Source organism: Topomyia yanbarensis, chromosome 2 (genome assembly GCF_030247195.1).
Source record: "Topomyia yanbarensis strain Yona2022 chromosome 2, ASM3024719v1, whole genome shotgun sequence".
NCBI lineage: Eukaryota > Metazoa > Arthropoda > Insecta > Diptera > Culicidae > Topomyia > Topomyia yanbarensis.
The window spans coordinates 368,911,031-368,927,196 of NC_080671.1; the positions used below are offsets into that span (position 1 = coordinate 368,911,031).

The 16,166-nt window shown below is 35.3% G+C and overlaps 1 protein-coding gene across 13 annotated transcripts in view; it reads right to left on the reverse strand.

Annotated features, from left to right (window-relative positions):
• Positions 1–16,166, reverse strand: part of LOC131684476 (uncharacterized) — a 231,462-nt gene that overhangs the window by 208,491 nt on the left and 6,805 nt on the right. For 2 of the 13 annotated variants that reach the window (XM_058967394.1, XM_058967390.1), the window contains one exon: positions 8,200–8,470. The exons of 9 other annotated variants lie outside the window; for them this stretch is intronic. The gene's annotated coding sequence lies outside the window, so the exon portion shown is untranslated. Of the gene's footprint in view, positions 1–8,199; positions 8,471–14,363; positions 14,455–16,166 lie in introns of those variants that run through there. 2 more of the 13 variants (XM_058967397.1, XM_058967400.1) reach the window with 2 other exon arrangements.

Consider the following 16,166-nt stretch of genomic DNA (forward strand, 5'->3'; position numbering starts at 1 on the left):
CAATAAATACGAGCGAAAATTGCAAGCGTTCTGGTAATGTGCGAAAATTGCAAGAAGCTTCCTTGCATGCAATGCAAGAAACAGAAAAACCGAATTTTGCCTATGTATTAGCGATGTATGTGTATTGGTGACCAATATGCGTTAGAAAAAAAGACTGTTGGCATTGAAAAATGAATCCTCCACAAACAGATCGCTGAGTAATGCTTTATCCACCCAACCATACTACCAGATAGTAATAAGTGGATAAAAGCCATATATAAACACTTAGATGATTTCACGATTAATGAAAAAAGTAAAACAAACAACCAGATTTGAACTCAGACCTTTCCGCATCATAGCGCTAACTATAAGCACTGATCTGTCCTTACACATAAGAACAGGACGTTAAAACTCTTACAATTGTCACATCCGAAATTTGATGCCGACTTGTGTGTAATGAATAAACCACAAAACTGCGTTTGATGATGTTGGTGAGGAATGAATAAAAAGTAGACGGAAAATAAAAACTCGCCGTGCGTTGCTATACCAACCAGCATAGGCATGTGAATGTGGTGGTGATCCTTTGACAGTGTGTTGAAGAAACGTATGTACGTATAGCGAGAGATGAAGTGATTTTATATGCTTGCAACAATTGCAAGCGGCTTTAACTGCAAAATTGCAAGCGATGCTAACATTATTTGCAAGTGATTGTCGCTTGCAATAATTGCAAGAGATTTTTGTTTTGGGTGTACTAACGTTTCTGTTGTATTCGTCTTAAAAAAACATCGAACTAACAAATTTTCGTAATAATCAAGATACTTGATTCATTATGTAGAAAGTTAAAAAAAGGAATAATACGACCTGTTCAAATTGTTGAAAGATTAATATTTGTGAGTATGCTGCATAAAGCTATCAATATTTCAAAATGGCCTAGAAATCTCTGAATAAATACGCATCCCAGCTAGTATTATTGTTTGCTGTTACAATTTAAATATGTGTTTTAGATAGTGCTTGAAATAGCTTAAAACTTTAATGTAAACAAAGTATTGAATAATTTACTCCTTAAAACTAAATAAAATTTAGAAAAGAAAATGTATTTTAGAAAACATGAAATATTCTAAAATTCATAACAACGAAGAATCCTCAACAATTTCTCAAATTTTATGATTATCTGTTATAATATTCTCAGTTGATAGATTGAACTATTGTAAAACATTGTATTTCTGCGAATTTATTAGATGTGAGATAATTGTACTGGTTTGCTTAATCTTCCCCATACTAAAAATGCTAATAACAAAACCCCAAAAGCGACTTTACTTGAAATCTCAAAATGCAAGCCTCAAAACTCTGTATATGTTTCATTGAATCTATTCGGAATCATAAGTAACATTTGTCGTATTCTCCGTAAAATAATGTAGGTAAATTATCCGCTAAATGTTACCATATCGCATCGACATTATTTCTAAAAATCGTGTAAATCATGTTAACGTGCAAGAGAAACGCCGAAGCGCACTATTTAGATTCTAAAAATAGCCCCACTTTCCTAATCTGAAAAGATATTATAAAGCTATTCAGTCTATCGTAATATAGGCAGCTGTAGTAGTGAGCAAAACTGTATGAAAACAAAGCGTATTATACAAGGAAAACAAACAGTCCTTAGGCTTTGGCAAAGTTCAATGTGTGCGTTCTGGAAACATCTTCTGCATCTATAATCGTTTTGCCCTTGATAGATGCGTGGAATATTATGCTAACATTAAACATCAGTCGAAAACAACGTCGTTGGTTCATACAGGAAACTTTCCCATCAAACTCGGAATACCCAGGTTCAAAGCGGCAATATCGACAAATAATAATCTGCGTGTCCATATAATCACTATAAAAATCAGCCAGCATGTATGCAATCATTTGGCAATGCTATAAAAGCTTTTGCTGCATGAAGCTTTTTGCTCCCAAGCAAAAAGTGCCCTAATGTATGCTTTATTTTTCTCGTATTCTATTTTTAGACGCGCACGCTAAAATCGTTGATGTTATACAATAAGTAATACACGCTATATTGGGTTTAATTATGCTATCTCACGTTATTATGATCGTGTTATATTGCTATCAACGTTTGTTATAAATGTGATATTCGTAGAGATTTTTTTGTTAGAATTTTTGTTATTTTAACACCTAACGGTTTCTACTTTATAACAAAATTTGATAGGATTTTTTTCGTAACAAAATATCAGCATGAGTTATAATTGTGTTATTTCCTTCTGATCGGGTGAAGTATATTTTTTCAATATTAAGAGCCATAGTACTCAAGGGAGAGCAAGGAGTTGAAGGGAGAAGGTTTAGAAAAGCGTGGAAGGATCATATATGCAAGCTTAGAGCTTACCGGCGACTTAACTTTTTGTCTGCTACCGTAGGAGTCAAGATATTTTGGCATTAGAAATGCGAATCACCTGAGTCTACGGCATGTCCGGACAAGCGTAAAGTACCTTGTTGCTTCATACTGTCGGTTCCGACAGTTTCATTTTAATAGAATATATTTAAAAATTGTGTTAGCATGATGCCATAGAACTGGTAATAGTAGCAAAACGCCAGATCAAGAAAATAAAAGTTGAACCGTTTCTGCGCATTTACAAATTGCCTGCTAAATCAGAAGTTTTAGGGGAAATTTCGTCATTTTCTTCGTTCGAACATTCTAATAATATTTCACGGTGTCTTTTTTTAACTACTTTATGCAAACAAATTCAGCATCTCTGAAACTTCAGGATATGAAAGAATGGGCTTCCCCTTTCATTTGAAACCAACATCAAAATAATCCGTCGTTTTTGTTTAATGTTTTTTTCGTGAAAACATAGATTTTACAATAGAACTAGTTCATATTTCTGTCCCTAGATGGTGCTTTAGACATTCGAACAACACTAAATGTGAGAATCTGATTGATATTTTAATTGTCTACAACTTTGTTAAAAACTAAAAACCGATTTGAAATTATCCGGAAAAGTTGTTTAATATTTTAACGAAGTCTTAGTCTAAGTTAGTTTCACAGAAACCGTAGTGGTTTGTAAGTCAATTCACACGCACTTTTTTCATTTGCCAAATATCTATGTTTAGTTGAACAGTGCATTCAGTGGAATTTAAGAGCTTGGAAAGTCTCATCTTTTAGCTGAAAATTATAATTCCAGATTCCACCTGATATAGGGCACTATTAATATTTTTGGGATGAAAAGTATTAGATAAGTGTTGACCAAACTAGTATGATAATAATATTCTTTTCCAAGATAGTGAGTGATTCCTCCCGCTGAAACAGCCTTTTCAATGATGTAGGCCTTCTTTTTCATTTTTTCGATTGTTCTCGGGACTGACTGATAACTATTCTTGCATGAACCTCCTACTTTGTTAGCATCTTCGTATAAAATTCAACCTTTATATTTCAACAAACTCAATAAAACTGTTAAAACCATTGCAATATTTCGCGAATTTCATTGCAATGCTTGGTTAAAAACGCTGATTATCTTTTTCAAAATTAACTCAATGTGACAAACAGTGAACAATAAATTTTGAGTTTTTGGATCAAGATAATTTTTTTTTTCGATATATTCGTGGATTTATATGTATATAAGGTTTTTCTTGTACTCAAATCATATTTTGTTTTCAAAAGTAATACATTTCGCATAATCTAGGATCAATTTATTAACGATTTCTCGCATAATTGATAGGACATGACCGTAAAATCCAACTGCCACAATATACTTTGCGGAAAAAATTGAAAAAATCGTTTCGTGCTAACCACTAATTTGGACAGTTACTTCTGTGGTTTGCGTTCAAGTATAAACTGTGTGTCCCGACATTTTGTCTTGAACAGAAATATAATAGCTGACTTAAACGATCATAACCTAAATTATGCGACGTATGGTCCTTTCTAAAACATAAATGATGGCAAACCCTAACCAATCGAGAAAGATTACAAACTTGAACCAAAAGCACAAATACTTTTCTGTCGCTGTCAAACATCATAATTTTCAGAAGGTCAATAGGAATTGTCAACGAAGAAGTTGTAATGAATCCCGTCAAATATTTTCATGTCACTAAACGCAATTATTTTTTTGGTAGTGAAATAAGAGCGAGAAAATATATTTCCAAACCACTAGACCTCATGCGAAACTATCTTAGATATAACTTAGTTAAAATCTTGAACACCTTTTTCGGGTGATTTCAGATCAATTTTTAGTTGTCAACAAACTTGTAGACAATTTAATTTTCTATCAAATTCTCACATTTAGTGTTTTTTCGAATGTCTAAAGCACCATCTAGGGACAGAAATATGAACTAGCTCGAGTAGTAAAACCAATATTGCTACGAAAAAAAACTTCAAAAAAAAAGTTGCTCTGGACCCCCCGACGGATCATTTTGATCTTAGTTTCAAATGAAATGGGAAAGTCCATTCTTTCATATTCCGAAGTTTTAGAGATGCTGATTTTTTTTGTATAAAGTTGTTCTAATAAATACACCGTGATTTTTCTACTCATTTCGACTTAGCGTCTTCTACACCTTGCAAACATGTAATTAGAATACATTGCATTTTCTAACCCCGTCAAGGATTGTCATACTGGATTAGTATTTCAACACTTTGAACTCTCGAATATTCGTTGTTGTAACGAGAGTAAATTATAACTTCTAAAAAAAATAAAAATTAAATTCAACATCAATAATCCGTAAATGTCCTATAGCCTTTCTTGAGACAAAGAACATGTTTTTTAGGATTTTATTTTCTATGATCTAACATTTGGAATTGTTATAATATGAATTCATCAGATCAGAATAAAAGATTTATGCAATATTTTTAAAGCCCCTCCTGAATCCAACCCCTGGCTACTGGCCTGATCTTTACGAGCGTTGGTAGAAAAGGGAAAAGATCGGGAGGTATATCTTGGTATACAATATCTTAGCAATATGTACGAAAGCCACTCGCGGTCAAATTTCGAGAATTTTAAACTTTGAATCTTGAACTCCAGATAGCCGGCCATCGGGAGTGTTGCTTCTTATTTACACTTCAATTATCATTTCCAGATTTTTTTTTAGTTTTCGTTAAGCTTTAGATTGAACTTCGCGTTAAATAACGAGAAAATGTCTTGAAACATATTCAATTGATATTTAAAAATAATAATAAATAACTGAACGAAAAGTGGCAAAGGAAAAGAGTGAAATAGTCTCGTTTTGATTTGTGAAGGGAACACGAAATAATTTTGAGCGGCCCAAAATGAGCATTAACTGTACCAAAAGCAGTACTTTGTATGCCGGATACATTAACAGTTCCACGCGCTCATCACACTGATGAAATATATTCGTAAATTGCTAGGCATTAGTTTCGTACAGAAAATTTTCATAAAATATACGAATTTTTCGTACATATTATGAATCGTCCGTAGTTCTATTAAAACACAATTATTTTTTGTTACTAATTTTTCGTGAAAACCACGAAACGACTTTCGTTGGCTTATTACGAAACAGCTTCGTTCAGCAAACGAATTGTTCGCTGTTATATACGAATATCTTTATAATATTTACGAGCATCATTCGTCAAACCGTTAACGTCAAAAAGGCTTCAATATGGAGTCAAATACAAATTATACATATTTGTATTTGATGGAGTTATTGTTGCTATACGTCAGATAATTGTTGATCATAACGACGGTCTCAGTCTGACTATTTAGTAGCCGTATCTGTGTTCGTCGATTTCAGGAAGATTTTGCCAGACCTGTTCTTTTAATTAAAAAAATCGATGTTGTTAAACATCGATCCTAAAAGATCGAATGCTAAAATAAGGGGAAAATAAATACGAAAACTTTTCTAATATGAACGAAATGAATCCGTGCGACCAACGAAATCGTTCGTAATATACACAAACATTTATTGAAATAAACGATTCATTTCGCTTGATTTCCGAAAACTTTCGTTCATCAAGCGGCCATTTCTTTGTATTACAATAAAATCGATTTGGCCACATCGATTTTTTTAAATTTAAAAAAACGATGTTGTCAAACATCGATCCCAAAAGATCGACTGAAAATAATAAGATAACAAATACGAAAACTTTTCTAAGATAAACGAAATGAATTCGTGCGACCAACGAAATCGTTCGTAATATACAGACACGTTTATTAAACTAAACAAAACATTTCGTTTCATTCACGAATAATAATGTCGTTATCAACGATAAGATTCGTGCAGTGTACATTAAATGTGTAAAATTTACGAAAGCTTTCGTTCACCAAGTGACCATTCTTGTTCATGAAATGAACGAAACCTACTATTTAGAATGCACGAAAATACTTCGTTGCAGAAAACGACGAATGAATTCGTGCATTGCACGATCGATTTTATTATATTTACCAATATATTATCAGTGCATTAATGCAGCGGAATAACAAAATAGCTTCTTTTAATTAATTGACTTATTTGAATAGGTGTTCTCAAGTGCTCATTCCACTCAATTACGACTTGAATTATATTAAAATTGAATGGTAACTGCAGGTAACAAAACTGTCGAGACAATTAAACAAGTAAATAACGGTCGAAATATTTTCGTATTTTTGAATCCAATCTCACTGTACCAAACCTCAATGTGTAACTTTTTCGATTGGACCGTGCTACTGCTCCGAGCGTATTCACATTTTCTGACAGAAGTGTCAAAATCACATATCTTTCTACCGATGTAGAAAATACTGACAAATACTACTAGTAACCCACCAACCTTGCACAAACTCCCTCACTCTCAGGGCCATGCCAAGTTCCATACATATCGATTTTGCTCGCGTTTTGCTCAAGTAACAGTGATGAAAAGCAGAACCCTCTCACCCTTCCCTTTCATAACCAACTTTATATTCGCTTTACGTACACCTACCTAGCAGGAAAACTTTCCTCTCATTATCCTTTTTTGTAATAATGAGCACCGAAAAGTGGATAGTATACGGTAATGCCAAAGTATATTTTTACCAAGTTTCAAGTGCTCCACTGTGACCATAATAATTTATGCAAAGGTAGTGCTCTAAATTGAACCCCTCCCAGGATCGTCTTCATTTATATCACTTCGTTGGGAGCACTTTGGGCCCAATCGCACTCATCAGGGACGATTGATTGCAGTGGGTCGTATTTCGGTTGATATCCTAGCAAGTTTAGATTGATCTGCTTTTGGTGAAATATCTACGTATATGTAGAAAATTACCTTTTACATATCTTTCGTCATTGGTGAGTGGTTAGAATTGGAATATAGAACTGAGAAATTCATCATTAATCACTAAGCAAACCCCTGTATTAACTGGGCTGAACGAGTAAAACTACACACTATTTATTTAACAACTTTACAACCTTACTTTGACGAGGGAAAGATAACCCGGAATTTTTTTTTAAATTGAACCGCTTATGGCAATAATTGAAAGGTTGACAAAAGGAATGAATTTTGGAATTTTTATTCTAAACAATCAATTAGTGTAGAACAATATGGAAGGTTTAAAAAGAATTGACTATTGCAGTGAAAAGATAAGAAGAATTTGTAGAAGAATAACGGAAAGATGCAGCACATATTATTTAAGATGGTGCAATGAATGAAAGCTTTAACAAACACGTTTATTGAGACGAACGGACATAGCGCAGTTAGTCAGTCGATTGCCTTGGGCGCAGCTTTCTAAGTTCGAATCCCAACACCGCGCAAAAGATTGGAGATTTCTCTAATTCGAAAAACGAATGACCATAAGGTTAAAATGTCTGTAATTAAATTACAAAAGAGAGAAATATTTAGTGAAACCAGTCGACTATACTGTTGAATACATTTCTCATTTTAGTTCTGTTACAAAATCGTTTTAGTTAGCTGCGTTTCTCGAGATCGAAAAGAGATAGAAATATAAAGACTCTTTATTCCCTTTAGGAACTATTTATTACTCTTTAATCCCTTTAAGAGCTACTTATTCCCTTTAATTCATTCTCCGGTAATTTTGCTGTATAAAATGCAGTAAACAAACATTCTTTGTACAAGTAATGCTTCTACGCCCTTTTTAAAAAGTTGCTCTTGGGTCAAAATGTTCTAATTGCAAGAGCAAAAACATAGAGATTCATAAAGAGAACACAGCTACAAAGTTTTGTTTGAATCCGTTATCGTGAGCCACACAAAATATCTAGATATAACAAAAACGGTGTATAAATTGATTAAAATAGTTACATGATCAATCAACTTACCTATTGACGACTGCTCCGTATCATCTGGTCAGATTGAATTTCAGCGAACGACTGCAGCAGCAAGTAGTAAATATTCCGTGAAATCGAGTAAGTCCAGCTTGACCACGTATCACCAACTGTATCATTTCCACACTTTCCTTGAATCTCACATCCAAACGCAATAAAACAAGAACTCGCAGCAAATAAAACCTTCCACCGTTGATGTTGTGCTGATGAAAACTGCAGCAAACTTTTACACACCCTCACATCTGCACTCGTAAAACTGTGCGAACTTTGCCAAATCAGAACATTGAGATATTCTGTGTCAATCAGAAAAAAGCACACCACTCACTCAACTCGGCACCGACCCAATGATTAAACTTTTATGTATGACGTGCTAAGTTTGATGTACTTTTCCCCAGCGTTTCTTGTGATTTGCTATCTTTGCTCAAACTTTTCTGGAATGCTGCCGCTTCTTGACGGTGCTCTTCAACAGATTCACGCTGGTCCTTTCCGTATAGTTTCCGGATTTGGCACTTCTCCAAAACCATCAACTTCAGGCACTGACTGACTGACCAGTTGCTTTTCGGCTGGCTTCGGATAATAATATTTTCGCTATATTATTGCAGCAGCATCGTACTGATACCTACTGCTCCTGTTTTGGTGCCAGCAGCTGATGATGAGAGGAGTGAGCCGAAAAACAAGCAATCAGTTGCTGTATATGTGTTTGGAAAGGACAGTAGATCAAAACGTGCTTCCAATTCTGATGAGCAAACGAAGCATGTCTCAAATATTCAATGTAGCGAGAAAACAACTTTAACTAGTTGACAAACGACAAAGCATGTTGGAATATCAAATATCACATCATTTGAACAAATTCAGTCTTCCACGTACTTTAATTAAAGGTTTTACCTCTGCAGTTATGACGAAAGTTGGATGATGACATGCGCTTAATGCTTAACTTCATGAAGAAAAATAATAGTCATACTTGTTTGAGGAAGTTTCCTCTTTTATAAAATACGGGAAGTTTGTTTTGTCACCAAAATTCTTTAAATATCAAAAAATAGTTTTAGGCTGCAAATCATACTTGTCAGAAATCCTAAAATCTGCAACAACTCTGGACTATACTATTTTTGTAAAAAATGTGCATTCGAATTAACAACCTAAGCGTATTCTACTTCACTTCGGTTATGTCCCATTACCCACCAATCATTTTTGGATGGAAACAGTTTTTTAAATGAAAACACCGCACAGTGGCGGCTCGTCGAAAAAAAATGGGACAAAACCTAAAATGTTGTCTAATTTGTCTGGAAATCACAAATTAAGCTAATTTTGAGGTGCCTGTCTTATTTTAGATGTTAAAAGTCATAAAAAATGCTCAGCTTTCCATACAATGTTATCGAACCTTTCATGTGATTATGATTCCATTTTTATGGCAGGTTTTCTTTTACTGATTACTTTTATCAACATTATCATAAAAATGGAGAACACTACTTAAAATCCATTGTATAACGTGGTGGTTTACGTTATATTTTCTAATTATCTTGCACTAAACACCGCGCGCCTCCATATAAGTAACAAAAAATTAATATCATAATCATAACAAATCATAATCCAAAGCAAACTTAAGGAATAGATTACAGTTGCACCCAAAGTTCATTCAGTTCCCTGTAAAATGAAACAAGTTGTGCTAAAATGGGACCAGCAACATGCATTTGAAATGAACATAGAAATTGAGGTTTCGGAAATGAAAATCATCAAAAAGTCCTGACATTACATCGTTTAAACTGCTGTTAAAATCATGTTCTCAGCCAATAATGATACTGTTTTGAATATACATATATCATTCGCAACATGAAGTTTAGGAAAAATATAAAATATCAATAATTAAAACATTTTTGAGGTTTTGTGCAGCCTCCGATCACTGTGCACCGTAGCAATTATCCAGTTAACGTAAGCAAAGCAATGAATACAAAGATTTTTTTATATTATAACCCTTGATGTAGCAATCTAAAGGGCGAACACGAAATTATTGCGACACATTCAACAGGGCATAGCTTTTTTACCATTGGGTAAAAATCAACCTAATTTGGCACAATTTCTCATTGATGTGTACAGAGGTGGGAAAATACCGGTTGAGTACCGGTACGGTAAACCAAATTTTCACAAGTGTTTATGTTTCCTTTACATTGTGTGCGGTCTCATCGCTGGTTGTGTTTATACGAGACACGAAAACCAAACCGAGTTTCGTTTACACAGCACCGCGGTTTGGTTTTGATTTTCGTTTACCGGTGCACGAGTATGGGAAGGAAACACGAGAGAATAACAAAACCAAACTTCGGTTGTGTTGCGGTTGTGTATTCGGGTTGATGTTAATCGGCTGTGCTAGTGCTGCTAGTATTTTTATTAAGAATTCTGAACAAATTTCTTTATAATATAAGGTATCTTTTCGGTAATTGAAAAAATGTCTTCAGACATATTTCTGTTCAAATAAATTATGTTCGTGGTCATGAATGGCGTTCCTTAACTCAATATTGCGACATTTTCATAATGATTTATCATCAGGAAGTTTTCAATATGGGTATGTTTGGTATGGGAAACTGCCCAAAAATCGAAAGTAAAAGGAAATTTAATAGCCTCCGCTATTTTTATACCTATAGCAGCAGATACCAGATCAAAAGAGACGGTATATTCAAGATATTCTGAAGAGATCTGAAATGGCGAGCTATATTCAATACTACTGGTATTCAATAACGTTTTAATGGTAAAAAATATCATGAAACAAGGGTATTTTTGATGTCGAAAAGTTGTGTAGAGATTAAAAATTGTTATTCATTTTGCATCCCAATATGGTGTTATTTTCACGAAAATTTAGCATTTAAAAGCATGCATATTTAAATAGGCATATATTTCCAAGGAAACGAAACTTGAATTGAAATTCAAAATGGCGGCCTATTCATGATGATTTAATCCACAATATCCACATTAATGATTGAAGGTCGTTTTACATGTTTTGTTGTAATGAGACAGACAACTTCGGGATTGGACACAATGTGATCAAATTTTTTTTATTCAAATTATTGCGCAACATTTTTTAAAAATTTAATTGTTCTGCAGTAGATTTACATACACACATCGACTGGTATCGCCGGAAATATTTATTCCTTAAAGAAACTTAGTTTTTAATGGCGGTCTATAAAATGAAAGTGTTTTTGCTATTCGTTAGTTGGTTGCTGTTCTCAATGAATTAAGTTTTTTTGTAATTGAATAATTTAGTGGTAGTTTTCTCTAAACTCGAATGTACGCGACCAAACCTTCTAGATGTTTCAGAACGATGTACAGTAACAGCAAAAATAACTGAAATTCGTATTACCAGCACTCAGTAAATAAGAACCTAATCGTGAGTTTCCCCCCACTTGCGTCTGAGTTGCTTACCATATGTAAATACCACACACATACACGCAATTGCCTCTGTGCAAGGGTAGATGTATCAATACGATGCGCCGTAGCAGTAATAATAAGGATATATGTATACAAAATGCGAGTGTGTGCTCGAGATTATTCGAGAATCGCCTAACCAGCGCAACCAGACGTGGATTAGATCTCATTGATACGATTATTGGCGATATAAATACAGGCCACTTTGAATGCATTGAGTGTTGATGTCATGTCATGTTTAATTGATTTAATTAATTTTATTGATTTCATTAATTTAATTGAGTTTATTGTTTTTGTTATTTTATTGACATCGCTGATTTCATTGTTTTCTTTAATTTCAATTTAAACAGTTGTTGAACTTTTAACAACTGCTCAGAACCAGCCATTTCTATATTACCCCATTGACTCTCAACAACTAATTGAACTCAATTCAGTTGTCTATTCGGCAGCACTGCAGACGAGTTTACTGCTTCCTCTTTCAACCGAAGCACCGTGTACAGAAAAAACCAGGCCCGGTTTTCTAAAGCCAAACCGAAACCGCTGCTGAGAATACATCAACACAAGTTGAAATTCGTACACACATGTAAACGGTGCTGAGTGGCTCGGTTTGGTTTTGTAAACTGAGAGTCGGTGGAGGTTTTTCCTTCGTTTACCGTGTGAACGAAATCCAAACCGAATACGATGTGCATCACTCGTTTACACGTGTTGAGATTTTGAGAACAATACCAGTGTATGTACGTACCGGTCGGTTTTCTTACCCACCTCTGGATGTGTATTGTTTACATGCTGTCAAACTCGAAGTCGTGTTTTTCGATTCAGCGAAAATGGAGGTGAACCAACGCGAGTCGAGAGAACAAATTCTTTCCAAACACCTGGAATTTCCTGACCTGTCGCACCGGCAGTTGGGGAAAATGTTGAAAATTCACCATTCAACCGTCTCCAGAGTGTTGAAGCGGTTCCAGGAGCGGTTGACGTTGGACCACGGCAAAGGAGCTGGAAGAACACCGGGACCGGAGCACAAAAAGCCGGAGGGAAAGGTGAAGCGGATGATTAAAGCAAATCCCAACGTCTCAAGCCGTGATTTGGCTGAAAAGATCGGCATGTCGCAGAGCTACGTCCAGAATGCAAAGAAGAGAGCTGGACTACATACATACAAGGTACAGAACTTCTCAAACCGCGATGAGCGACAACAATCGACGGCTAAAACTCGGGCACGGAAGCTCTACGAGAAGATGCTGACAAAATATGGCTGCTGTGTGATGGACGACGAAACGTATATAAAAGCCGATTTTAAGCAAATTCCAGGGTTGGAGTTTTTCACAGGCAAGAGCAAGTTCTGTGTGGACGATAAATTTAAGAAGAAGAAAATGTCGAAGTTCGCCTCCAAATATCTCATTTGGCAGGCCATCTGCTCTTGCGGACTGAGGAGTGAACCTTTCGTAACAAAGGGCACAGTAAAAGGCGAGATCTACAAATCTGAGTGCCTCGAGAAGCGCCTTTTGCCGTTCTTGCAGCAGCATGACGAAGCTCCCCTATTTTGGCCAGATTTGGCATCATGCCACTATTCTAAAAGTGTCCTGGAGTGATATGAGGCCAATTCTGTCCATTTTGTTCCAAAGGACATGAATCCGCCAAACTGTCCGGAGCTGCGCCCAGTGGAGCAGTACTGGGCAATGATGAAGCGGGAACTTCGGAAGAGCAAGAAGACAGTCAAAGACTGATGGAGGGCATCAAGCGAAAATGCGTTCAATTTTACACTCAAGGCTCCATCGATTAGCTTTTCTTTTGATTTTTGAAGTAAATATATGTATAAAACAACCCTAAAATTTTGGTTTGATTTTAAACATTATAAGAAAATTGGCATGACATTTTCGGTGTGGCAATAATTTCGTGTTCGCCCTTTAAGAACGAGTCGTTGCACAGAATTTTTGTCAAGTTCAATAATCTCTAAAACTGTTAAGTTTAAGTTAAGGACCAAGTAACAAAAATCATGAAACTGTTGTACTATAAATAAGCACTAATATTGCAAAAAAACAGTATTTCAGATTTCACAATGCAATTGACTTCTACATTAACATTTTAAATGCGTATAATCTCAAACAAAATTGTCAGTTCTACATGCTTATATAAAGCTTATATAATACAAAACATTATACATGCATTTAGTGCTATCATAAGACATATATAAGGTAATTATAATGCCAACCCAAGCAACAAATCTAATGCTTTTCGGGTTTAACTAAATTTATAAAGGTTTTATTACAGTCACCACCATTTCTATCGGTTTTATAAAGGTAATAAACATTGCCAGATAATTCAGTTCCTATTAATAACTCATAGCTATCCTAAAACCTCCAATAAATTGTGTAAGTGAGTACAACAAAAAAAATCTTCTTGGCCTTATTATTTGCTTTATGGCAGCTTTAAAGTGCTCAAGAAATTATATAGCTAACGCTACTATAAACCCCTGTGACCTGGCTTAATGTTGTTTTATAAACATTCTCAATAAAATAAGATATTTTACGAAAGACGTCTTTAAAACTCAAAGAATCAAGCTTCCACCGTTGCAGCTATAAATACTCGCAGTTTTATAACGTATTTATGGCGAGCAATTTGATTTATGGCTAAACTGGTGAAGAGTAATTCGCATTGTTATGATTGCCACTGAGTCGCCATTTGTTAAAACTTTTTGTCATGAAATACAAAGTATTGAAAGTTTTCTAAATGTGAGAATATAGAATAAGTACCTGCTTCTTTTATAGGCAACAATAGGAGATCACTTCAGTCTATTTTCAACCATCAAAGGCATCGGTCACGATACTCAGTGTGCTCCTGCTTCTGTCCGAGCCAGTGCAAAGCGAACGAAAAAAAAGTTACTTGTGCGCATTGTCTGAACAACAAAGGATACCGTTATTTTTATTCTTGCGTGGTCTATGAAGATGAATGAGTCTCATCAACAAAACGTGGTTATTCGGCCTAACACAGTGACTTCAGTTCTTATCGCGTAAGACCAAGTATTCGTGATGGGTGAAGGTGAAAATGCAGCTTCGGTTTTCGGAAGTCACCTGCATACAGCTTGAGCACGTCAGGCATGCGGTGCTGATAACCTTCAACAAATCCGCCCAGGCGAAAAGATTCATTTTACAGAACAACTTAAAACACGTGCTTGTTTGTGACAACGCTGAAATCAAGATCCCTATATACATAGGTAATGGGAATATTGAAGTTAAATTACATGATTTATCTCCACTTACTTGCAAAGTGGCAATTAAAAGATTCATGTCGCATTTCGGAACAGTGGAATCTATTACGGAGGACACATGGAGAAACTACTTCCCAAGTATTTCAAATGGTGTCTTTGTGGTGAGAATGCGGGTAGACCAACCCATTCCCTCCTACCTTACCCTACAGTACAACACAGAAGGGGGTGATACCATTACACAGCGAACTCTTTTTACATATCAAGCACAAACTAATACGTGCCAGTTCTGTGAACAAGCGGTGCATTACGGACAACCCTGCCCAGAAACAACTGAGGAAAGCTCATCTCCAGAAAAATATGCCAACACACAGACTCCAATATCTTTACCTGAACCACAAACGGTTGCCAAATTTGTGGCTGCAGTTAAGGAAATAATGACAACTGCAAAAGCTTCAAACTTAACCACTAATACCACCAGTGAAACTACCACCAAGAATGAAGTGTTCACATTCGTGACCCGCAAGGGCAAGAAGCCAGGAAGAACATATGATCGCGAGTATCATGACGAAAACAACAACGAGACAGACATGGATAACCCCAAAGTTGGCGAAAGAAGAAACATCTTCCCGACGCGAAAAAAGATCTCCGCTCGCGATAGCAAGTTGAGCGCACGGGATCTTACAGACTCAAAATAAAATTTATTGCTATTTTTATTTTTTACTTTTTGTAAATATATAAAAGACAAATGGCTCCTCTAAGCTAACGCATTGAGCCGTGTCAAATAAACGAATAAAAAATAGGAGACCACTTCAAAAATTCCAGTAAAAACATTTCAGTTGATAACCCCGAAAGTTTCAACAAACTACTTGAGAGGTAGGCTTTGAATTAGAAGTATCGAAATACTGAAGAAAGCCATTGTACGATAATACGTCAAAATACCGGATATTCGGCCTTCCATACAAAATGGTTAAGCTGGAGTTATTCAGTTTTGATATGTTCTTCCTTTTTTTACAGTGTGCTGCAAACTATTTCCCGTCAGTGGGATAGATCATCACGTACAGCGGATAACGGCGTGCACTAGATCCGACGAACACAAATTAATATTCGTTTCTTTATTTCAATTCCACAAATAGTTAGAATATAACAACGGTACAATTTAACTAACACATACAGCCCTGCCAGTTAGGCGAAATTAAAAAATATAAAAAATATTCTCTAGACTTTATTTATCAAGCGACTAATTTATTAAGTGAGGATAGTGTAATTAAAGGAAATTCCCCAATTTAAGGAACTGTTTTATCAACCATTCCAATAGAATATTCATATATTCATATAATATAATGAAAAG